Source organism: Lygodium microphyllum, chromosome 16 (assembly GCF_053477565.2).
Source record: "Lygodium microphyllum isolate KBCC chromosome 16, Lygodium_microphyllum_v1.1.10, whole genome shotgun sequence".
In the NCBI taxonomy this organism is placed as follows: domain Eukaryota; kingdom Viridiplantae; phylum Streptophyta; class Polypodiopsida; order Schizaeales; family Lygodiaceae; genus Lygodium; species Lygodium microphyllum.
In genome coordinates, this window is record NC_141150.1 from 49488770 (window position 1) to 49516211 (window position 27442).

Genomic DNA, 27442 nt, shown 5'->3' on the forward strand with positions numbered 1-27442 from the left:
GTGCAGAAAACTTCCGCCTCCAAAACAGGCCCCGAAATGGCCTCAAATCAAAAAAACAAGGTCGCCGAGGGCTAAAGCAATTTCCCGCAGCATATACTACCCTCTTGCTTCACCGCGAAGGGCGTCTCAACCTGAGACAATGCACTCCTGCACTTTCCGACTGTGCTACCTGCAGAGATCTGCTCCCAAAACAGAAAATGAAAGCAACACTGCTCCTCTTACCAGAACACCGCGAGCTTGGCTTGCTTTCTTGAGCTCCTTACCACGAACAAGGCTCTGATACCATGTCAAGATTGTGGGAGAGAAGGAAGGAGTCTCACTTGTATCTTTCTTGCTTGCACAATGGGAGAATACACATAAGGGTGGAGGCTGAAAACAGTTTTCCTCTTTTTAGTTGTGGAAGCCAAAAGAACTCAAGTACAAAGAAATAGAAGAACCCTAGATATGGGTCTCAAAACAAACTCAACTAACTAAGGTGGCATACTAACTGAGCCACGAACTAGAGTAGATAAGGATAGCTATCATGTAGCTATTATTCAAGGGCGGTGTACCAACCGCATCTGCAACTGACAAGTCGGTGACATAAATACACAACGGTCACCCTGGCGTATCACGAGTGGAGCTCGATATCTCAACATGTTCCCTTGGTGTTGTATGATTACTCATTGTTGTTGGATTTAGACCGTATTGTTAAGGCCGGATTATCCGAATTTGTGACACTTTCATTGCCACTTATCCTAGAGGATTCTGATATATGTGATCAATTTTTTTAGCCTTTTACGACAAGAGGTCTTGTCCTATTCATGGTACAGTTATCCATATGATGCCAAAGAGCCTAGGCAAAGCTCTTTCCTTACTATATCGTGGGGAACCATTTCCTATTGCTCTCTAATTGTTCTCTAACGAGGATATTCTAAAGTTGTTACAGAAGTAGACCCAAGATGTCTTGGATCCTAAGAGGGTTATCACTACTTCAAGAGTTAGTGTGTCCATGATCTCCAATCCTGTTTAGAAGGAATTGTGCCAGTTCCTTCAGGATAGGTTTATGCATACCAAAACCCCTTCTAACTATCTTTCGAAGGAGTTATTTATAGCTTTTTTTGCATGGTACTGAAAGGAATTACCATTGATTTGAGTTTGTATCTCCTAGCAAAGATGGATCTACATTTTATTAGAGCCATAAGGGGTAATTTGACTAATGTCATATTTGGTTCTTACCTTTCTGCTTTCCTAGCATATGGTGCCCATGCAAAGAAAGTTCATACACTACCAGTTGATCCTCCAGAGGTTTCTAAAAGCTTCCTTTTTAGATGGAAATGAGCATGGTGCAAGTGCTTTAAAACATCCTACAATCTCATTATCACAAAAGTGTTGTTTGAAGTTTTCTATAATAGATTCTACAAATAATTTTTGAAATCTAATGCATTTGGGGGGGAGGGGGGTGAGGAATAGCACGCATGTATCACTTTAGGGACATAGTCCCTCCTATAGCTTTGAAATGTGGGTGGCATGCGAAGAGGGGGAGGGGGGGGGGGAACGGGAACATGCTGGTGGGTAGGTATCACATTGAGTAGTGTCCCTCATGCAACTTACAACTACAACTAAGGTGACTACCAAGGCATACATGGAAACAAGGTTATAGAGACTTCATTAGCTCTATTGGCTACACATGAGGTGCAACTATTTTCTTGAAAGAAAAACTTTTTGATAAGTCATCTATCCCAATATTATCATCACCCATGCATGCTTCAATGTAATTGACTAACCATCAAGCTAGTCCTTGTTATTGTCCTGGAGTTTTCATGTACTACAAAGGAAGTTTTTAAGCTTGTTTTGGAAGGGCTTTTCCATCATTTCCCACCTATCAATTAGCATACAACACCTCATTAGTAGTGACTTTTATACTCATTATTGAGACATAATTAAAGCTATGGAAAGGATCTATTGAGTATTTAATTGCATGAAATTTTAGTGCATTACAATAGCTCAACATTACTCTCTCATGCTCAACACACTATTAGACCTCAAAAGCCAACCCCTTAAGGCCTTGCAGCCATGAGCGATTCGAAGAAGGGATAGAGAACTCTCTCATTAGTCTAACATACTAGATTGTAGTCCAATCAAGAATTGCTAAGCCCCAAACTCCATACAAGATTATCTCCCATATAATGACGTCTAATATGACACATAAACATCACTTAGGCACCTCCTTGAGACTGAATACCATGGCCTTTAAGAATGAGTAACCTTAACTAGTTAGGGATTTGACCTATTACCCCTCATCTATGCATCATAGAATGTAGCACTTTATCTCCACTCAAATTCAGTTTTACCCCCACTACAATCCCAAACCTTGTATAGTTTCGTATTTCCTCACTTGTTGAGTCACATCATGAATATATGTGCTATGTAGTGGTGTATACAAAGAAAATGCTTTACATACATATATTGTATGGTTTTGACACAATTAGAATTTAAGGAAAAACATTGTGCAAGTGAAGTAAACAATCCTTTTAGTATATTATATGTATGCAAATTACACAATGTGGCAATACGACACTTCCCTAAGGTATCGAGTTCTCCAGTCTCCTGCAACCTTAAGGCAAACAAATAACATAAATCCATCCTAAGCATGATAATACATAAAAAAATAGATCATTTCAGCATGTGAGGAATTTTTTAAGTATGTAATCTTAATTTAAAAGGTGAGAATGATAGCACAAGAGAAACATTATTTTTATGAAGTAGAATGATGTTTTTCATGATGTTTTGTGTTTCACTAATATACATTGAGGTTTTTATAGATTTAGCAATGTTTCCATGACTTCCTCCTAATTCTTGATATTTTTAAATTTTTTTTCTATGTGTTAAATGTTCTCTTTAATTTTTGGCTAGTTATTGAATAAAAATTTAGAAAAACTAGAATAGACCCAAAAAATTTACTAAGACAACTCATCATTTTATGTTCAAATAATGTATCAATTTTGAGTACTTACGCATAAAATCCGAGATGATCGAAACATATGCTTAACAAGATGGGCACCTAGAGGCCCCTACTACTTTCCACAACTAGTAACATGTTCGAAAGACCTCTACAACACTTAAGAAATGTACTCCAATACTCCCATGTTGCATATCATTCATCTCTCACACTCAATCTCCCATCGCCCTTCTCTCATGGAAACTAGCTTTATGTGCATAGAGAGGGAGGACAGAGAATTACTAAAATCTGAGAGAGAAAACCTAGAGTCTCAAATTTCTTATTTCTTAAAATCATCGCATGGGGATGGTATCATCTTGAAGAGTTTGATGAGTAGGCCCCAAATATGTAGTCAAATGTACCAAATAGTGAAGATTGGGAAGGACAAGTTCATCTCATGGGGTGTCGCATGGTGTGAATTTGTATGTTATATTTTTTATTTTTCTCCCTCTCCACAAGTAGTTTCATTAAAAAGATGCATCGTTTGAAGCCTTAGGCTCCAAACCCCCTTCAAAGTGTCCCATGTCCACTTGACTTTTGGCCCTTTTTGACCAAACACATATCCCCCCAACATTTTCCTCACAAACCAAAGTGTTTGGACAAAATTTGCTAGCTAAAATACATCATTTAAATGCTACCACAATGCTACACTCTCCCACAATACTATTTTTGAAATCCTTGCATTTTTTCCTTTGGATTGCACTTGAATTGCACCTTGGACATCTTGTGAAATGGACTTGGTATGATTCATCTTTCTTCATTTTTAGTTTTAAATATTTAAAAACGGCTCTTGCATATTGTAAAATAGCTTGGATTTCACTCTTAAAATCTTGACTATCATCTATCTCTTTTATTTTCATTTTTGGCATGATGGAACTCTTAATTAATTTAAGCTTATAGGCCATACTCAAATCCCAGACCCTCAGCCACCAAGGGACTTTAACATGATAGAGGATGTTGACGGTTGAAATGATTGATTTTTTTGGTTGATTTTTGTTGTTTTTATGGACTGAATAGTTGATTTTTGATGGATTTTGTATGATGATTAGTTGTTTTGGAAGTGTTGAGAGTGTTTTGGATGAGGTTGATTAGGCTTGAGAAGCTCATGATAGTTTAAGTGAAGATATAATTTTCTAACATGTTATGTTGTTAGTGTCTAATTGGTTCTGTTTGGGTCTGTTGAGCTTCTATTTTACTCTGGTAAGGTAGGAATTTCCATTACAGGGACATCGTACACCAAGAAAATATAACGATAGGAACCAAATGTGACATTGGTCAAATTACCCCTTGTGGCTCTGACAAAATGCTGATCCATCTTTGCCAAGGAGATAGGAACTCCAATCAATACTAATTCCTTTCAACACCATTGGGAAGCTGTGAATAACTCCTTCAAAAGGTAGTTAGAAGGTGTTTTGGCAGGCATAAACCTGTCTTGAAGGAATTGGCATAATTGCTTCCAAATGAGATTGGAGATCATAGATACATGTTACAAGACATGTCATGGACACGGACCATGTAGACAAAAGGAACCATGCAGCCAAAAGGATGTAGAGAAAGACCAAGGAAGCCCAAGTCAAAAAGTGAATGAAGAAGCTCAGTCTACCTAAGCAGGAAAAGTGAATGGTGCACAGATCAGATGCCGTATGCGCGCGTAGTGAGCGTCAGAAGGTCCCCAAGAACAAAAGAACTCTACTTTTTGCACATAAATCAATGTTGAAAGCTTGCACGACATGAACAAGAGACCAATTGGGTGCAATCTCCCCCCACGCCTTGTGTGAGCGCTCCACAAAGCATGTATTTCATATATTATTCATCTTCAAGGTCAAATAATAGCCCAAATTACAAAATAGCATGCTTTAGCTTTTGATTTTTCTTTTGTGTCAATAAAGAATTAAAGCTAATGGGCGCCCAAGAAGTCAGGCGTACCCAAATACAATGTCCAATACAAATATCTAAATCGTGCGTCCATGCGCATACAAAAATAATAAATAAATATCAAGCGCTTTGATAAATAAGCACGACAAAATATAGGCGCCATGCCTAAGACATGCGCCCATCAAAAAAATATAGACGATAACTTGAATTCACGCTATCCTCCAATGCTTCCCACTGCCACCGCTGCTTGCTCTACACATCAATTGAAGCATTCACAATTGTCAGAAAAAATAATACAATTAAACTGACAAAAGTGAATACCTAGCAGTCTTCAGCTACATAAATAAATTGGTTAGAAATCAATCCTAACCTTAATTTATCACGAGTACACACTCTAAACTCATAAGCGTTTATTAATTTAAATATGTATTTTGCAAAATCACCCGCTATGGAATTACCCATGTACACATCAAATTAACAAAACGCTCGAAAAGGATAGGCGTCCCCATCGACTTCTCGCACAAAGAATCCACTTTGTGTATGAGACCCGGTAATTAAATTTTACGGAATCCACTGCAAAACCTCATGGAATTCACCGTGGAATATGCCTCCTGGCATCAGTGAAGGAGAAGACAAGCTCAGAAAAAATACGGGAGAGCACCAAAAATTCTAGTGAGGTCCTCTCAAGATGAAGGAAGCTCTCTGGAGAATGAAGGATGATCTCTCAAGGATGAAGGAGAGCCTCCGAGGGATCTCTCAAGGAAAGTACAAGGCACAATGTAATTCATTTTATAAAGAGCACCAGGCTTCCTAGGTGCTCTCAAGGATGAAGGAAAGTACCAAATATTCTAGCAAGATCCTACAAAGGCTCTAGCAAGGAAAGCACATGGTGCAATGTGATTCATTTTATAAGAGCATGAGACTCCCTCCTGTGCAAGTTGTAAAGTCTAAATGGACATAAGTAAAGGGATAAGGCAACTAGAAGGGAATAGAGAAAGAGGACCTTGGCAAGGTGCCCGGTCATGTAAAAAAGGGGATGGGTGTCCAAGGGATTTAGGGTTCTGTATATAAACTCTAAAAGTGAATTAGGAGCTTATTCTTTGGTGTGTAGCAAAAGTGGTCTCTTCTTCTTCTCTCCTTCTTGCTTTCTTGTGTGTGCTTGAGAGAGGGAGTGTGAGAGTGTGAAGGAGTGAGTGTGTGAGGGTAAGGGATCTTGGAGAAGAAGTTGTCCATCATCTCCTCTCTTCTTCCTCTCTTCTCTTCTCTTCTCTTGTCTCACACACAACTATGAAGGATGGAGCTTGAAGGTGGAGGCTTGAGGTTTCTTGAGCTCGTATCTCAAATCATGGAGCTACCGGCTTGCTTAAGGGAGGAGGCTACTCATTCGAGCATCAAGATAAGCTCACTACACCCCCATAGGATGGAAGGCGTATCGGCTAGGTAAGAGATAGCCATTTGTGCTCACTTGAAATGCTTGAAGCAATTAGCGGTCCATGAGTCTTGATGGTTGAGCATGAGCTCCCTCTGCATTTTGGATCCATTTTCGAGACCAATGGATTCAAGCTTGAGCACTTGCGCATCTCAAATCAAGCATCAAAGTAGGGTTTCATTCCCAAACCAGTGCTTGATATAGGTAGGAGATTTGGGATTTTTAATCTTCAAAAGAAGTAAGTATTTTGGGTTTTTTATGAGTAGACAAGTAGGACAAATCATTTCAATATTTGGTTTTTGATTTTTGTTGCATTTAGAGTAGGATAGGATCAAGAAATTGCAACAAATCGACCTAGGGTTTTTGTTGTAAAACAAGCCCAAACAGGGAAAAATTAAGGGGAAAATGGGCTTGCAATCCATTGACAAGGCATAAGCACTAACAGGAAGCATACTCGGGCATTAGAACAAAGGTTTAAGACCTTAGCAAGGGGGGTGGAAGGCTCATTTTTAGCTTCTGCGCAGTAGAGAGAGAGAGAGAGAGAGAGAGCTTGTGAGAGAAGAGAGAGTCTAGGACCAAACAATCAGATCAATCAACTTATGCTAGAGTTTTTTGGCCATCCTAGGTATATACAGACCTTGCCTCTTGTCTATTCTTTCATTTTGGAAGGTTGTGTGGCTCGGCATCCCCAAAATTGCTGCCATCTATTAGATTTAAGCCTCGATTGGAAACACGGCCGTGATAGAATTAGACACGGTCCACAGGGATCTGATTCCCAGAATTGAACAATCGGATGTATGATTCTGTCCTCTCGGATGATCAAACTAACTTGACCTATCTAATCAGACATTGTTCATCTGATTCTGAAAATTGGACCACCACTTGTCTTCGATCGGACATTCACCGTATCTAACTCAGATGATCAGACTCATTAAAATTACGCACTTTCAGAATTGGACTCGGACACTCGGCCATTGGCCACTCTGACAAACAGAAATCAGACCAATCAAAATTGGACACACCGCACTCAAACATGCCAGAATCGAATAGTTGACAATCGAATGTCTGATTTTGAGAATCAAACATTGTAAAATCGGACTCTGCAGAATTGGACCAAAAGCCTAACAGGAGAATTTGACAAATCTAGTGCATCATGGGCAAGACAGAATACCTCCCACAATCAAAGGAGGCTCCAAAAGCCTTACAAGTGCAATAATTGACCTTCAAAATTACAACCGGAGGACTAAACATGACCGCTGATAGTCACGTTAGCTTTTAGTCACTCTTAGAGCTATAAACTGACTCGTAGACCCCCATTTGACCTTGACCGAATTGAGTAGTGTAGCGTGGACCCTAGAGACCAGAGAGAGTGGCCGGTGATTGAGTATAGATCCCTATTAGGTTGAGAACTTAGATCAAGTGTGAAGGCTGCATTCATTATCTCGTGTTCGCATCCACACTATTTTCAACACTTGAAGTGCACTTGGAAAAATTGAAAGCATGATTTCGCACAATGCATGGAAAAGAGCACCACACACACCACTAGCATCTGAGAGCCCATAACATTAAGGATTTCTTTAAATAACAAGGAACTCACCCAAGATAAGGTAAGCTGAACAAACCCACTAATAGGTGAAGATCCTCGACATTGAACAATGGCCACAATCCCAATCACCGAGGACTGAGAGAATTGAATCATCAAGCCAATTAGGGAGCAACAACAATAGGCACTATTAGGAACACATCTCTATCCAAATCGATTAATTTGATTGATGCCCTAGTTTCTCAAGAAATTAGCAATATGTCAGGAACTAGTGCCAACCCCTAAAATGACGCTTGATGTGGAAGAATTCCCAGTCAACACCCAACAACAATCGATGACCTCGTATGACCTACAAACCAAAATGGAGCATCATGGTAGACCAGTTGAGGACATCTTAGCCAATCTCAAGGAGGAGAGAAGGTTGCAAGGGAAGCACTACAAAGCATGGCCACCTACAACCGAGAGCAAAAAGCTCAAAAGCTGAGACAAGACATAGAAATGTGCGAAGTCTAACGTGTCTTAGCTCTCGCCAATAGAGCTAGGACATGATTGAATGCTAGGAGGGAGAGAGGCTTAGAGGCTGATCTTACGCTAAGTGGGCTTCTCACAAAGCAACTCTTAGACAACACAACTGTGGAGCAAAGTGGAGCAGCTCTAGTGACTACGTTGCTAGTAGGACTAGGAGCCAAACCAAGATACCTATGGTTGCTAAAGCAACTCATCAAATATCAGCCCAACAATGACCCGTACAGCTTTGTAGAGTAGTTTGAGCAAGTATGTGAGGCAAATGGTCTCACGGACCTTGCTCAGTGTGCACAAGCTTTTGGACTTTACTTAGGAGACAAAGGATGGATGTGGTACACTAGTTTAGACAATGCTGAACATAATGACTTTAATATCCTCAAGAGTCTCTTCATCAAGAGATTCTTTGAGGTTGGATACTCTAACAACCTCATTGTTAGATTGATGAACGTTAGTAAGAAGGACAAAGATATATGAGACTATGTCACCCACGTGTGGAGTCTCTTTGAGAGAATCCCAGCCATAGAGTGACCTAGCAAACAAGCGGTCTCCACCTGTTCATAACTGGAATCCGAAGTGAAGAGCTTTACAAAGCCTTGGTGAGCAACTCAAACTTGCAAAGGGATGTGCTAGCTAGGGTATTCGAAGAAGCCATATGAGTGGATGATCTACTCAAAGAGAGGAGCTCAAGACCCACAATTTGAGACATCACTACCTCTAGAACCTTAGAAAGACCTCCCATCACTAGTGAAAGATCTAGCCAAAGCACCCAAGACAAGGAAAAGAATGTCGATCAAAGCCATGAGTTGGCAGATGTGAAGCTAGAGTTGGCCAAGCTGCAAGACAGTATGAGAAGGCCCACACGACCTCTTGTGCAATGCATGCATTGTGGAGGAAACCACCTTTTGACTGAGTGCATGGATCCTAGATCCAGATCGTGTGCTTATTGCAGTAGGTTTGGCCATGATGCAATGCATTGCCGATTACCAAGGTGGTTGCCGTACCCATAGCCATATAATTCAGCCTTACTACCTAGGGAGTAGACCACCACATTACGAAAGGGGATCTCCACTAGCTCTTCCAACATCCAATGATTCAAATCCAGCTATCCCTAGGATGGACATCAACCCCACAAGGATACCTAGACCACCTGGACCATCCTGACCCATCCACCGATGAGTGATGCTCCAAATACATTATGTAGAGGAGCCTAATGAGGACAAAGCATATGTAAACCCATATGTTTCATATGACGACAAGGGTAGTTCCATCTTTATGGATTTCAAACCAATGCCAGTGATGGCATTAGGTAGAAGAAAAGGTAGAGATCTAGGAGGACAAAACCATGAATCCATTGCATGCTGGACGTGATCATCTAGGACACATCTTATCTCGATGTCCCAAAAGGGAGCATGCTAATCGAGACAAGGCTGACCTGAGATGCCCTGAGTGTGGAATCACACACTTGATATGCCAAGTGTCCTAGGCAAAAACCATCCATTAGTTTGGCTATCGTGCCGTCTATACCATTGGGACTGTTTGGAGTTGAAACACTTGACATCGAAGCCACAGCAATTCTGCTAAATGTCATGACCCGAGCACAAGAAAAGTAGGCCGATATTTCATTACAAGGACATGGCAACCTCGATGCAGCTTCAATGGGGAAGAGAAGTTGTAGAAGAAGGAAATAACGAGATGAGACAAGGATTATCCTTAAGACAGATAGTGCCACCATGTTACTAGAGGGGAAACCAGTCACAGACGCAAAAGTAGAGACATCTGCTCCTAAGGCAACAAAAAAGGGAAGTGCCAAGGTTGGAGAATATCCCGATCCGAGGCACCAATTAGAAGTGGTTGATAAGGTCAAGGAGTGGATGAGAGAAGCCCAAGTGCACCTAAAAGATGTGAAACCCATCATGAAAGACGAGATCACTGAGCTCTCTAGCTTGAGCACACCAGTCTCGACTACTCAGTTCAAATCAAGTTCAAATCAAGAGATGCACTTGCAACCCACATAACACCACATAGACAGATCCTCGATGCCACAGGTGGGTAGATTTCCTAAGATCATTTGGCAAAAGAGTGTAGAGCCTAACAAAAAGTAGGTAGTGGAAAACTTGCTCACGACATTGATATCAGCCTCTGTGACCCTATCTCTGGGAGAGCTACTTAGGAAGAACCCGACTCTATGGAAAGGGTTGAAGTAGTGGGTAGAACGACATGACGGGCTTGGCATGACCGACTTTCCTGACCACGATGTAGTAATGCACATGCCCAGATTAACCTTGAACTCAGTGCCTAGGTCCTTGCATGTGAGTGCTTTTTGGAAAGGCACAGAGATGCACCCAGTCTTGCCTATCAATGCATTAGGAGATGCTACAAGAACGGGAATCATAGACACAAGAGTAGGAGTCACCATAATCAGCCATGAAGTCCTGAGGCTTGGGGTAACCCACTTGTGGAGACCGCAAGGTTTAATGTCATGTTGGCCAATGGAATGAAGGTCAGACCATTTGGACTGCTAAAAGACTAGCCCTTGAGGATAGCAGGAGTCTGATTCTCAATGAACTTCATAGTCATGTGAAGGGAGTGGACTACGACATCCTGCTATTCCAACATTGGATGTGAAATGCACAAGTGATAGAAGATTGGGGCAACGGTCTCATATTCTTAGGCAATAGATACGAGGCTATAAGAGTTGAGATGGACACTTGGAAGACCACTCCGATCGACCTAGATGCCACCTCTACTATGTTGAAGGAGACTCACAAGTTAGCAAATCCTATGGGCCACTAACAAGGTATATCCCTTGTCCCAAGGACGAGTAGGATTGGATGTATATGCTAGCCACCATCGATCTACCGTTCTTTGATGAAGAGGAGGATTACAAATAGGCTACCAGGGCAGTCGGTGAGTCCCAAAAGGTCAAATAATCTCAATAACCGCCAAAGAATAGGGTCCCACCATCAATACCACTCTACATGATAGCCAGGAACTCTAGTAATCGTCCGATACCAGTGCACCTACCACAAGGGCCTCCAATGCTAGAACCCCCTATAAATGTAAGAGTAGCCACCACCATTGAGATTTGAAAGGGAGCGACGGATCAAAGGTTGGACTCGAGAGCTATGGCGGGAGAGCAAGAGCAAGAAAGGGAGAGACTAGAAATGGGAACTCCAACAGTCACAATGTGTGACCGGGTTTTCCTTTATTCAAATTGTCACTAAAAGGATAAAGGGAGAGACTAGAAATGGGAACTCCAATAGTCACAATGTGTGACCGAGCCTTCGTTTATTCAAACTGTCACTAAAAGGATAAAGAACAAAGTGACGGTGACGGGCGCCCACCACTTGCAGTGTGCAGTGGCGGTGACTATCAGTGTAGTAATACATAGGCGGCTGGGCAGAGGCGACTTTACCCCCAACAACCTCCCACTTAAAGGCGAATCTGCCCCAGTGAGGAGTGAAAAAAAAAAGAAAAAAGATAGTACAACATGTACACATGTACAATAGGATGAGGAAAGACGTCATCTCATCCCATGCCCATCAACCTCCTAAGGAAGGGAAAGCACTCTGTAGAGAGGCTTTTCGTGAGCAGATTTGCAGGATTCTGGTCAGTCGAGATCTTGACAAGATCAACATACTTGTCCTCACACGTATGAAGTGATATCTCACCTCAATGTGTTTCATCTTTGCATGGAAGACCGGATTCTTGGCTAACTGAATAGCACTCATAGAATCCGAATGCAATGTAGGGATATCATCAATACCAAGGTCAGCAACTAAACGACCCAACCAAATGGCCTCTTTGCAAGCCTCAGTGGGCTGCAACATAATCGGCCTCTGTAGTAGAAAGGGCCGTGCATTTCTACACCTTGGACATCCAAGAAACAACACCTCTAGCATAGGTGAATACATAGCCGGAAGTGGACTTCCTACTATGTGCATGTCCTGCATAATTAGAGTCAGTGTACCCCATGACTCCTGTATCCTGGCTGCCATAGCATATGCACATATCTGCAGTGCCCTTCAGGTACCTCATGATACCCGTCACGGCATCCCAATGCTTCTTGCCAGGTGTAGCCATATAGCGTGCCATAACACCAACTGCAAAGGCAATATCTGGATGATTGGCTATCATGGCATACATAAGATTGCCCACTGCAGATGCATAGGGAATCTTGGCCATCTCGGCCCTTTGCTCATCTATCTGTGGACAATCAGCCTATGATACCTTCACATAAGAAGGCAATGGACAGCCAATAGGCTTTATGTCGTCCTGCATGCGGAAGCGCTCAAGGACTTTATGAATGTACTCCCTCTGTGATAAGTAGAGGAGTCCTTGATGCCTGTCATGTCTAATGCGCATACCAAGTATGTGAGTGGTCTATCCCAGATCTTTCATCTCAAAGCTCTTCTTGAGCTGAGTCTTAAGAGCATCTAGCTCATCATGAGCTTTCCCTGCTACTATCAGCATATCATCCACATAGAGTACAAAATCAATAAAGAACCATCACGGGCTTTCTTCATGTAAAGACATGGATCCATAGCACTCCAGTTGTAGCCCTGTGATTGCATAAAGGCATCAAACTTATGATACCACTCCCTAGGTGCCTGTTTCAAGCCATAAATACTTTTCTTCAATTTGCACACTAGGTGCTACGTGCCAAGTTCTGCAAAGCCCTTAGGCTGCTTCATATAAATCTCATCATGCAAGTCCCCGTGTAAGAAAGTCATCTTGATATTCATCTGGTATAAATCCAAGTCAAGCTGAGCAACCAAAGCCAAGACTAAGCACAGGGTGGTCATCTTAACCACAGGAGAAAAGACCTCGTCAAATTCCACACCGTGCTCCTACTTAAAACCCTTTGATACCAATCTAGCCTTGTATGTTGGCTTGGGGTGTCCAGGGGTACTTTTTAGCTTGTACACTCACTTGCATGGCAAAGCCTTCTTGCTCGTAGGCAAGGAAACCAGATCCCAAGTATCATTCTTATATGCAGGGAGTCTATCTCAGAATGCATAGCCCTCTCAGGAGTGACTGTCACCCCTGCGCATAGCCTCATCATAGGTGAAAGGCTCTCCTGCATCTATAACCAAGACATAATGCATCGAGGGTTGAAATCTATCAGGTGGACGTCTGTCTCTAGTAGACCATCTCATGGTAGGCTTTGCTACCTGCCCAGCTGCCTGTCCAACACCCTGACCATGAGCATTTGCTGCAGTTGTAAGTTGTCCAACTGGCTTTGCAAGAGCTCTTGGCTCCTCCTGAAATATGACCCTACGGATCTCAACAATTCTCTCAGGCTGCCTATGCATTTTGTCTTCATGGAAGACTACATCATGACTACGGATGACTTTCCACACCTGCGGATCCCGGATATGGTAACCGATCTCTCCTGCATCCCCATAACCAAGGAAAATGCATTTGACACTCTTGGGATCCAGCTTACTTCTCTTGTCCTTGGGCACATAGCAAAATGCCTCACATCCAAAGACACAGAGATGCACATAAGAGGGAGGTTTTCTAGTCCATACCTCCTCTGCAACCTGGAATTCCAAACCACTAGAGGGTGATCTGTTTATGACATGCACAGCTGTACTAACTGCCTCAGTCCAAAAGCTATGTGGTAGGCTTGCATGGCTAAGCATATTGTGTACACGCTCCTGGATGGTTCTATTCATCCGCTCAACCAAACCATTCTGGGGGGGGTGTAGGGGGCGGTCAACTGATGCTTAATACCCCTCTCATCATATAACTGCTCAAAAGCATGTGAGACATACTCACCCCCATTATTTGTCCTTAGGTATTTTAGCCTATACCGAGACTGGTTCTCAACTAATGCAAGCCATCTCTGAAACACAGCCAAGACATCGGATTTCAGCTTCATGGGATAAGCCCAAACTTTCCGTGAAAAATCATCTATGAATGTAACAAAATACTTTGCACCACCCATAGACTGACAAGGCATGGGCTCACAGACATCCGAATGTACCAGCCAAGGGCTCACTCATGCGTGGCCTACCAAACTTCTTATGCGTAGACCTAGTTTGCCTACCATAAAGACAATGCTCACATGAATCAAAACATGCATAATCAAGGGGTGGTAAAACTGCAAACTAGAAAGCATTTTCATTCCCTTCAAAGACATATAGCCCAACCGGGCATGCCAAAGAGATACATGTGGGATAGAACCCACATACAAAACATGATCAAGGGAAGAAGCTGATACAATCAAGGGATAGAGACTGCTAGCCTTGGCACCTCTCGCAATCACAAGTCTGCCATGAGTGATCTTCCATGCAGAGCCTCCAAAACATACATGATATCCTACGTCATCAAGTTGTCTAGCTGACATGAGACTGCATGTCAAAGCAGACACATGACGTACATCCTACATAACAAAACTACTGCCAGAAGGAAACTGCAGCCTAACATCACCAATGCCCACAATATCAAGAGAGTTGTCATCACCCAAGCGCACAGAACCCGAAACAGTATGGTATGAATGAAACCACTCTCGGCAAGGTGTCACATGAAAGGATGCACCTGAGCCCAATAGCCAACATTGTGCATACATAGAGTGTATCTCTGTCATCTGCGAAGCACTAGAAGAGGCTACTAGGATATAATCATCATCATCAATATTCTCAGGCTGCATAACATTGATCTCTTCAATTTTAACACTGGACTTTGAAGGTACTATGCTGCGATCCAAAGACTTATCCTGCACTTTGTCTTTCCCCTTATCTTTGCATCTTTCATTGTGCAATTCATGGCATTGTGGCCTAATATGGCCCTTTTTCCCACAATGGTGACAAGTAACATCTACATTCCTGCCACGGGATTTGCTATGTGACTTCCCACGAGACTTGGACTGAGATTTCTGAGAATCCCGTCCATAGCCACTACCACTGCCATGCTTTCCATATCCATCATTCCTGCCTCTAATTGTCATAGCATGAAACACGCGAAAGGCATCCAAATTCTTACGGTTAACCTGTTCCTACAGAAGAGCACTCTCAACATCATATAATTTCAAGGTAGCAGTAGAGGCACATAATGCAGTGCGGAATACATCCCATGACTCGTTAAGAGTACCAAGCAAGAAAAGAGGAGTGACATCCTCTGCAAAAGTGATGTCCTGCGAAGTCAAGTTCTTGAGTATAGCATGGAATTGGCTCAAGTGAGCAGACATAGTCACATTCTCCTTCATGCGCAGATCCATAAGCTGCTTCAGCCAATACATCTGACTTGCTGGACTTTTCTTGTCATAGAGATTTTTTATCTTTTCCCACAATTTCCATGCAATCTGTTTTTCCTCAAAGACATTATAGTGAACGTGTTTTGTGAGAGACAATACAATAGTGAACTTGCATAACTCATCAAGCTCAAGCCATTCCTCATCTGGCATAGTTGCAGGCGGATGCTCGCTTAACCTCAAAGGTTTAATCTGCGATTTCTACACCAACACCTGCCAAATCTGGCTCTTCCAATAAGATCAATTCGTACCATCAAGCTTAATGATGTTGAAAATAGCATGATCAGTGGACGAACTCTCCATAATGTAGGCTGGAAGACTGTAAACAGTTCAAAACTGCTTGTTGTTTACTACAGAAAATGACAAAAAAATCACCGAAATAGAGGAAAAATGGCAAAGAAAGTGGAACCAAAGCTACTTCCCACCAAGTACTAGTGAAAGTACATCATTTCAGAGTGTTTCATCATCCATGTCAATCCATACATATATGCTTGCTGTAATAAATTTTAGATTTTAGTAAAAGAGAGCTAACAGTGCCAAAATCGGATCCCAAGGCAATCAGATACTGCCAACACCAAAGCTGGCATCATGCGGGCATAACATAAGCATTTGACGGTCGATAAGCATGAATCCAACACCCAAGTATGTCATACAAACATCTGCTACCAGTGAGTAGGCACACCCCCAGGCAACGGGGAAAAGTGTTCCTGCCACTACCAAAACTTGACACAAGTAGGTGTCAGTTCACAAAGATACAGATCCAAAACTGAGACTTAGCTCATAAGCATACAGTGAACCAAGACATATGATGTATCATCCCAAAAGGTAAGAAGTCCCAAAGTCTCAAGTGTCTGTAAACTGCTCAATAGCATGTAACGACTCAATGCATAAAAGTACCACCTACTCAATGTCTGATAAGCATTCAAGAATGCTCCCACTGGCACAAAAGCCATATGTACACGCTCAAGAGCTCAAGCCAAGGCAAGACACAGTGCCAATGACATAAGTCCAAGACAATACATCAATAGTACATCCCGAACATGTTGGCAGTAGAGCATCCATATGTAGCATCCATAAGCATGTAAGACATCAAGTACATCCCAAGATACAACTCTGGCAAGCCAATAAATAGCTCAAGTAAGCTCCGAGAATCCAAGGTCAAGCCAAGATCGAGATCCATTAGCAATAGGCTCCAAACAATGTAATTAGCATGTAGTAATGGCATAAGCTAAGCTTGTCAAGACTGGTCAGACATAAGCAACATACATGCCATAAGTACATCCAAGATGGAGCATCCAAATGTTTTGCAAAGCGTGCTCAAGCTAAACCAACGATCCCAAATCAAAACCAAGCTCTATGTCAAGCCCCAAGTATCAATACATCACCATATATGCTCAAAACATAGCCCGAAAAGCATAGGCATAAGTATACATGAGTAAAATGAGTTCAGCCCAACTGTGTACAATAGTGATTTACTGTTCAAAATTGAGAATTTCAGCACCAAAATTAGCTCCAAATGGTTGCCAAACAATAGGCATACATTCCCCTAACATTCGGGCATCAAACGGGACCAATCAGGCATCAAATGACTGCCAAACAAGCTGTAGCATCAAATGTCAGTGTAACACTGTCAAAAACTACTTTCGGGCTATTCTGACAGTCCCAAAACAGTGTTAAATCAGTCCAAATTCTATGCCAACACATCAACCATCAAAACCAAGCATCAAGGCATGTTCATATGCCCGAAATGGAGCCTTTACAAGTGTCAATGGAGGGGGAGAGCTACTGTTGTGACTGTCAATGCTGCTGAAGACACATATGGGAGGGCTACGTGATTCTGCCAACTGTAAATGCTGGTCTTGGGGATGCAAAAAATGGTGGCCAAGCTTTGGAGGGGTCCGGTTAAAGCCAAGGAAGGCCTCAAACAAGCTCTAGCCAGTCTTGTTCAAAGGCAAGTGAGATATGAAGCAAAGGAGCTTCAATGGTGGCTGCCCCAATCTTGTTTACAACCTGTGAGACCTGAGAACTAAAGTAAACCCTGAAGAAAATGATCAAATACCTCTAATATAATGCCCTAAAGGTGCCCAACAATGTCAGGAAGGTGCTCAAGAAGCTGGGGAGTGATGGGAGCTTGAAGGAGTTGGATATGGTTGCCGAGAAGGAGACCTAATGCAAGTAGGGAGTCGATGGGATGCTGAGAATGCCATGAACCAAGCTCAAGAGTCAGAAAGCAAAGCTCTGATACCAATTGAAAGGGAGTGACAGATCGAAGGTTGGACTCACAAGCTATGGCGGGAGAGCAAGAGCAAGAAAGGGAGAGATTAGAAATGGGAACTCCAACAGTCACAATGTGTGACCGGGCCTTCCTTTATTCAAACTGTCACTAAAAGAATAAAGAATAAAGTGATGGTGACGGGTGCCCGCCACTTGCAGTGTGCAGTGGTGGTGACTGTCAGTGTAGTAATACACGGGCGGCTAGGCAGAGGTTCCTTTACCCCCAACAAGATTGAGAAAGAGGGTGAGGAAGTGGTGGCACCTGCCTACCTATGTCTATTAGTGACTGCCCAGAAGACACACATCTTTGATGCACTCATTGATGAGGGAGTTGACTATAACATCCTTACGCATGATCATTGGACCCTCATTGGTCAGCCTACCAACTCTAAACTCAATCCATTTGGAGGAGAGTCCTACTCATTGATGGAAAAGTGAAAATTAGTAGTCTTTATCGAGACTAAAAGCCTACCTATGATCTTCTTTGTGATGCCTAACACTAAGGCTGTTGGTAAAAAATCGATGTGCTAGGATGTGCATTCAAGAAACAAGTGCACTACAATGTCGACTATGATACGTAGGGCATTAACCTTGCCATTGGCAATGTTTGGACAGTAAAAAGGAGGGAGGTTGTAACTTGTCCCATCCTACCAAGACAAGTCAGCTGTAACCTAAAGGAGACACATCCAAGACCACTGAGCAGGAGCTCAAATGGGTGCATAAACAATGACTGCAGCCGCCTAAAAGCCAACCCTCATGAATCTGTGACCACACAATATCACATCCTAGGCCTAGGAGGCAAAGCTAGCACTACAGAGGTAGACAAACAGTCAAGCCGCGATGGGTATCCAAAGACCTATTGCGTGCACAAGGCTACTATGAAGGCAACAACTAGATTTGGTTTCCCAAGACTAGGAATGATAGGCATGCTCCTCAATCCAAGCCGTCCAACCAATCTCCAGAAAGTAATGAGCCAACCAGGGATGAGAAATCCATGGCATCAAAAAGCACCAAATCCATAGAATCCCACAAAGTCTATGAACCAAAGCCACAACCATCTGGCCCTAGGCCCAACTCAACCTAACACTTCTAGTGTCCCAACTACTCCACAAGCCGGAAACAGTATGTCAACCGAGCCACAAGACCAATCTATCGCACAAGTGGTCAATAGACACCCCATTTAACCAGCCATGAGGCACACATCAATAGTTGAGCTCTAGCTCCAATCAAACTTCAACCCCCTGTAGGCCTTAGACCTTCCTATAAGCATAAATCTATCCTTACATTGGCCATGGACCTAGCCATGAATATGAAGGACGACTTAGTCACCTGCATCAAATGTTTGGATGCCACGTTCACCACGCTAGCTAGGAACCATGAACAACTAAACTTAGGCCTCCTCAATGGGACATTTGAAATGGAAGTGCACTCCTTGCCATGCACTTGGGAGAACTATGAGTTCGTGTTTGTCAAGATTCCCAAGGTAGCCAAGGAATTGATCAACAATGAGATCTCTTGAGAGAAAGCTTGCACACAACTGTTGATCACATCATATCGCAACATCAATTCTTTGCAATAGACCAAGAGATAGAAGAGCTAACAAAGCTAGCCGACTCTCACTCTTCCTTTCTGTGAAAATGTTATGTTCTGTGTCTCCAATGGGGGAACAAGCAAGCTGCCAAATCACGACCAATGCCGAGTAGAGATGTGAAATCAAAACCGTTCAGTACGACCCTACCTATGTGGCTCCTACCTCGTTCAACGTCTTGGCCATCACGTGCAAACAAATTTTAGAGGAATATGTCATGGCCCACCCCTATTTCGATCAAATCCTAACCGAGGAAGAACTGCATATTGCTAGTATGATGAACTCTGGTGACTTCCTCTCACTGATATCCTGGTCTACATTACACATATAGGCATTATACCTCATGACATGGACTATCACATCCACTTGGAGTATCACCCAAACTTCTATGATTGGCTCATGACAAAGTAAAGCACAACAAGCATGCACTTCAATACGCTTAACCCTTCATCCTCCAATCCTAGAAAGGATTTTCATCATTCCTAGCGGTGAGGGGGTAAGATGGAAAAGAAAACATGACTTGAACTTCAAAACTACAAATTGAACTTCAAAAGCAAGTGTGAATGATATGAAACATAAAAAAGGTGAGGAACCAACATTCAAAAGTAGAAAAGAATGCGTAAAAATCAACTCACAATCTATTAAAAGTGTCAGAATTTTTTGTGAAATTCATGGACTATTTAAAGGAAAATTCTCTTCTTATTTAAGCATTTCAGTTTCCATAAGCATTTCTTCCATTGCCTACATGTCTTTTCGCAAAAATGATTTGAAGAACACTGATGTAAGCTATGGCTTCATGACAAGCACCTCCAATGGCAGGGTAGGAGGAAACTAGCAAGCTACCATTTTCAGAGGAAGAGCAAGCAAAGTATGGCCTCTCACTCGAGACAAGGGCCTTCAACCACTTGAGGTTTAGGCATGTCCTAAACTTGGAAGATGTGGCCATGGAGGAACCAACTATAAAACAAATTATAAAGCAATGCAATCTGCAAAAGTACCTGGACAAAGTCGGCCAAGCTGTGGACTATGAGAAATGCACAGAATTCCTCCGAACTTTCCACAAGAACTACAACACCATAATGGTGCATCAAGAAAATGAAACCTTCTAGGTAGAATCAAGTTGAGCCCCGAGTTGGTGCAAAGAGCATTGGGCTTGCCGAACAAGGATGACAAATGGCCCAGAAGAGACATATATGATATTTTGGGGATGGACAAGATCCTAGTCCACACCAATGACATCATCAATCTCTTTTAACCCTTAGGACAAACAAGGTGGAAAATCTAAAGTATAAGACAAGGCCAAGGAAAAAGTGGAATGGAAGACATAAGTGCACCAAGAAAAATCAGAAAACGCAAGAAGTTCGAAAAAGCTCCAAATCAAGAAGAGAAGCACACAAGAAAAAGCACAAGTCAATACTTTTGTAAAAGAACGCAAGACGCACCATGATTTATGTTAAGAGCGTTGGGGCTCCTACCCTGCAAATTGTAAAGGTAGAATGGGCGGTAGGAAGGAAGTTAGGAAGATAGGAAGACAATGGGAAAAAGGGCCTAGGGCATGGCCGACGACCATGTAAAAAAGGGGATAAGGGCATGACCGCCTAAAAAGAGATTTAGGGTTTTTGTATATAAAGTTCAAAAAGTGAATGAGAGCTCATTCTTTGGTGTGTGGCAACAAGAGACTCATCTTCTTCTCTTCTTCTCTTGTCTTTGCTTGCTTGTGTGTACTTGAGAGAGGGAGTATGGCAAGAACCTTATGAAACAGGGGTTTAATAGCCAGGAGACCAAGAGGGAGATCATTTCAAACCCTAGTTGTTTGAGAGAGAGAGTGAGTGAGTGAGTGATCTCCATTGCATGGATCCACTTCAATTGCATTGCCGACACGTTTGTTGCCTACTATAGGTATATTCACACCTTCTTCTTCATGCATAGGTAGGATCTGAAGGTGCTCGGCTATTGTGGAGGCTACAATCACTCGGTGTGGTGAATTTGTTGAAGACCTAGGAAAAACTGTATCACGTTTGGACCGTCTCAATTACATCAATTTTGGGCTAAGTCCCAGAATCGGCCCTCAGCCCGCCGCCCTCAGCCTAGTCAACTCGGACACCCAGAAACTCGGCCCTCGATTCACTCCCATTTGGTCATTCGGCCCAGTCGACTCGAACACTCAAAAATTTGGCTCTTGGTCCACTCATGTATTCGGCCCTCTCGACTCAGACCACGGCCTATTCAAATCAGTCACTTGCCCACCTTGTACTCGGCCCATGTCTGAATCAGTCATTCGGCCCATGTCTGAATCAGTCATTCGGCCCAACTTGTACTCGCCCGTCCGAATCAGTCATTTGGCCTCTGCAATTTGAACCTATTGGGCCGAGTTTGAGTTTTCTAGAAATTTTTGAAATTTGGACCAGACCAGCTAGAAACTGGCTGTCCGAACATCTGAAAACCATACAAACACTTGAGAAGCCTTTCTGGCACAAGGAACAAAGGGATCAGTGAGACTTGGGTATAGAGGCAACACTAGTTGACCATCTAGCGATCCAGCCTGGTAGCAATATTGATTGGTGCCTTAAAGCACTAACAAATCATGACTGAGCTGGGGGAATAGCAGAGAACTCTACAAACCAATGGGGATGGCCAAAAACCGAGCGTACAAGACTATTAGGCTAAACCCGCGATGAGAGGGTTAGAGTCATATAGGCACTTGTTTTCTCACTCACCCTGATTTCCAGACCTCAATGCACAATTGAGAAAAGCTAAAAGCCTGATTTTTCATTGTGCACAGAAACGAGCACACACACATGCACACTCACAGAGTGAGGGTAAGTTGAGGATTGGTTGTAATTAATAAGGAACTCACCTAGACTTAAGAACTTGAAGGAATCCACCAGTAGGAGAAGACCCAAGGACATAGGTGGGTGATCGAATCCCCAAAAGTAGAACCAAGCAAGGAACACAGCTAAAAACTAGATGCATACTATTGTGGAAGTGGATCTACCTAGCAAGAACAAGAAATTTTTGCATTGGATCTCCATATGTATTTCAGAAACATTGATTCCTCATATCAAAAAGTCAAGTACTTGTAAGGAGGCATGGAAAGTCATAGAAAAAATGTATGGAACATGTATAGAGGCTCGTAAGATACAACTCAAGTAGAGATTACATGGTGCATGGAGAGGCAATCGCAGTATCAGTGACTATGTGGCAGACATCAAGCAAATTGCAGAAGAACTCGCATCCATTAATGCACCTATTGATGATGATGATTTAGTGTCAGTGACACTAAATGGACTTGGACTAGCTTTCAAATCGTTGGATACCTCTATTTTAGTTTAGAGGAGGATCTATGCCTGACTTTGAGGAGCTTGTTGGATTGCTACTTACAAAAGAAATCAAGTTGGGATTGAATGCATCTAGCAGTGGCAAAAATGCAGGTGGAGACAATGTTTTCTATCACCAGAGAGGTCGTGGTAGCTCATCTAGAGCTAGAGACTCTTCATTTGGTCGTAGTAATTATGGTTTTACTCGTGGAAGAGGTAACTTTGGTCATGGTGACTTCATGCATAGAGGCAGGGAGAGATCTTTCCCTAGAGATAGAGGATGGTGTAGTCCTTCTTCACAAAGAGATGGCACTTGTCATTATTGTGGGCAGTTTGGTCACTTTGAGAGGGATTGTTATTAGAAACAGAATGCCATGTCTAGAAGTCATGGAAGGACCCAATATAGCCAGTATGCAGACACTTATGGTGGTACAGGTTATGGACCTAGAGGTGGATCGCCTAGAGGTCACCTATTTGCTATGGAGCATATGCTTGGGAGCATGACTCACCCTCTTCGTGAGAATGACTGGTTTTTGGATTCAGGAGCTACAAACCACATGGCTCATCATGCTGAGAGGTTTGATAGCAAGGAGCAAATGCAGAATGAGGAATATGTTGCCACTGGTCATGATACTTTACATAAAATTACTCATATTGGTAGTTTCCACTTGTTACTAAAGATGGGATTGAGAACAAGCTTGGTGATGTACTTTATGTGCCCAAAACAACTAAGAACTTAACATCAGTTGGTCAAATGACAGATCAAGGATTGCAGGCAAGATTCAATAAGTTTGGATGTTTCATTGAAGAGTTCCATAATGGGAGAACTGGCAGGGTGATTGCTCATGGTAGAAAGAAAGGGAGATTGTTTGCTTTGGATGCAGGTACTCCAGTGATTTAAAACTCTATGTATATTGAGAGAGGACATGGGCAAGATAAGGATGTAGAATTATGGCATAGAAGGATTGGTCATGTTAATTTGCAAATTTTGAAGCAAATCCAATCAAAACAGATAGTCCGTGGTCTACCACATTTTGGATATGTGAATTTTGATCATGTATGTGAGGCATGTCAATTTGGCAAGTAGTCTAGATTGCCATTTCCAAAGAGGGGGAGAATAAGCAGCTATCCTTTGGAAATAATACACTCAAATGTTTGGGGCCCATGTCAGAATGTTTCCATGAGCGGAAGATGTATATTCTATGTCACTTTCATTGATGATTTTAGCAGAATGACTTGGGTGTACTTTATGCAGCATAAAAGTGAAGCATTTGAAAAGTTCTTGGAATTTAAATTTATGGCTAAAAAGCAGTTTCGATGCTACATAAAATATTTGAGGTCAGATAATGGTGGAGAGTACATGCCATATGAGTTTTGTGACTTCTTGAGAGATCATGGTATCAAAAGGCAATTGACATGCAAGTACATACCTTAGCAAAATGGTGTGGCTGAAAGGAAGAATTGAATTATTGCAGAGGTTGCAAGGGCAATGATGAACCAAATGAACATGCCACTGTCATATTGGGCAAAAGCAGTGCATAGTGCAATTCACATTATGAATAGAACACCTACAACCTTGAGTCATAATATGTCACTGTATGAGAGAATGTACGGTAGGACATCCAATATTGCATACCTTAGAGTCTTTGGATGTGTTTGTTATGTTCATGTTCCGGATGATTTGAGAAAGAAGATGGAACCTAAGGCTGCAAAATGCATTTTCCTTGGATATTCTGATGAGAAGAAGGGATACAAATGCTATGATCCAGTGAGTAAGGAAGTAAACATAAGCAGGGATGTCAGATTTAGTGAATATGAATCATGGTACAAGCCCAAAATTGTAGTGGATGTTGATTCTTATGAAAGCAATGATGATGATGGCTATGGAAGGAAATTTTCAGCAAACAACAAGGCTAAAAATCAGCATGTGGAAGATGCTTCAGGACCTCAAGAGAATGTGGAAAGCATTGGCAGCTAGAGTCCATGGAGTGGTAGATTGAGAAATGCACAAAGGAGTGCAGAAGTTGCAAAAGTGTAATATTCCGCGTGGGAAAAAAAAATGGGACTTACGAAATTTTTTTAAATTCCCCCCCTTATCCCTCCAGCCGATTGACGAGCTGGAGGGGGAGGGAAATAAAAGGAGCAAGCTCCTTGGTGGAGCCTGTGGAGGGAGGGAGGACATGCGAGCCGACACGCCATGAGGAAAGATCCTCCTCCCTCCACTATTTAAACGAGGGGAGGGAGGCCATGAGGGAGGAGGATGAATCTATCACCATGAGCGTGCTGCTGTCGAGGGAGGAGGAAGGCCCCGCTGCCGTAGAAGGAGTCACGACTTTCGGACAGTCGTGAAGGAAGGAGGAGCTGGGTCGACGCCACTGTGGGGAACTCCGCGCTCCGCCACTGCCTGAAACCATATGTCATCCCCAGACGCCTACCTCTTACCCGCTGTCAACGTCCATGTGGATCTTCAGTTTTTTTGAAGCCTTGGAAGCTTCTAAGAAGCTTCCAAGGATTGGGCCTCCTAAGCCCCCTTTTCTGTGGCTTGGGACTACCCCCCCCCCCTCTGAATTCCCTCCTAAGACCCTCCCTTTTTGCACTAAACCAAACCCCCTTCCTGGTTTTTCTTAGAACCTTTTCATTCCCCCCCTAAGCCCCTTGTTCCCCTCTCGGGTTTTTAATCCCCCCCTAAGGCCTTGTTTCCCCCTCCCCTCCCGGGTTTAATCCCCCCCCCCCTAAGCCTTGTTTTTTCCCCCTCCAGATTTTAATCCCTCTAAAGCCCTTATTACCCCCGGGTTTAAATTTTCCCCCCTAAGCCCCCTTGTTTCCCCTCCCAGTTTTAATTTTCCCCCCCTAAGCCCTTGCCCTTTTTCCCTCCTCATAGCTCTTTAGACTATTCAAGTCACAACCATAGGCCTACTTTGTCCTTAGGCTACCTTGCAGACTTCCATTCTCTTGCATTAATTCCTTCACTCACTTTTAAATCTTTTTGTGCAAGTGCTCTCGTAGTTGAGCTTTGTGTTCTTAGTCTTATCAAACAAGCCGGTGTCCACACACTCCCATGTCCTAAAAAACCCAATTCATCATCATGGCTTCGTATGGTATCCCGTAAGGAAGAAATAGCCGTGAGATAAAAGATAGGGAGGGAAGTAGAGGGAGTGAAAAGAGGGAGTGAAGGAGGAAGAGTGGGGAAAAGGTAAAAGAAAAGGAAGGAGAAGACGGTGGAATTCCAAGAAGAAAAAGGAAAAGGCTATCTCACATTCGAACTACCATGTCGCCGAAGAAAGTCCAAGGTGTAGCTGCGGGAGGGTCATCTCCCTGTATCCATGTGGATATCTCACCTCAAAGCCAGGTTTTTCTTCTTGGTGTTAATTCGGTTTTAAGTCGATCATGCAAAGAAAAATTGTTAAGGATAGGATATATTTGTTCGAGTTATTTTTTAACAAAGGAGTTAGCTTATGAATGACAATGTATACAAATTAGCTTTCTTCAAATTGCATCAAGCATTATAAAATTATAGGCAAGATTAACCATTTACTATAAGTGTAGAAATCATATATTGCACCATTAGTCTTATTCTTTTCGCAACGAATCATGGTAAAATGACTAAATTCATGAAAAGTTTCTTTCGATGCTTAAAATTACTAGGGAGTTATCTTTGCTAGTTGCACATCTTAGCAAGACAACTGTTGTTATTTGGCACGAGTTCATCTTTAAAGAAAACGGAAGTTAAATGTTAGGAATTAACAAGTATAAAAATTAGATATACGAACTCATTTGGAAAGAAAATATAATGGGGAATTGTTGGATGACACTCTATTAACACTTTTCCCCTGCTATTTGAGGACTTGGGACTAATAAAGTGTGTATACACTAATTTCTCAGCTAGGCCTTTTGTCCCAAGGAGTATTGTCGCCTTTGTACCATCTTGGCATTATGCTATATGCCAAATTAAACTGTATTGATTGGGAAAGTTAATTGCCACAAGGATAGTAAAACCGTGACAAGACAAGTAAGATTACCTTCCACAAGCTAACCGAACCAATCTAAACATAGAAACATTCATACCCTAACACTTGACTACTTTCCTTACCGTAAGGACAATAATTTCATAAAGATAAGAAACTAGGGTTTGTCCCTAAATGAAGAAACCCTAGGCCTCACATACGTCAGCTTAAAGAATCTAAACAGATTATGCCATCGCAGGACTTGCGCAACATGTATGAAATCATTTTGTGATTGATTCACAAGGAAAAAAGGAAAGAACACTTCCTTAGCAGTTTGCCATACAACTGGGTTGATTAATGGAAGTGGTTGTGCTTGCTAGAGATTTTTAGGGCTCTGTTTGAATTATGAATTACAAATTAAAAAAAGTACCTATACTTCAGGTTAAAGGCCTGAAGGAAGAGGCAGCTTCAGTTACCCCCGACTGCCTGCCTAAACCTAACTAAGGGGGTTGTTGACCGCACCGGGAACGTGGACCGAACCCGCCGCGAGAGGTCTTTCCGTTAAGCTCTACTTGGAGTAGGAGGACGCTTGGATGCCAGGGGGGCTCTGGCCGTAAATCCCTCGCCTTCCGGGTCCTGCACAAGAGGCTACCATGACTCGGGATTGGATCTCGATACCCGCATACTAGTAGACGGGCGGAAGCTTGGA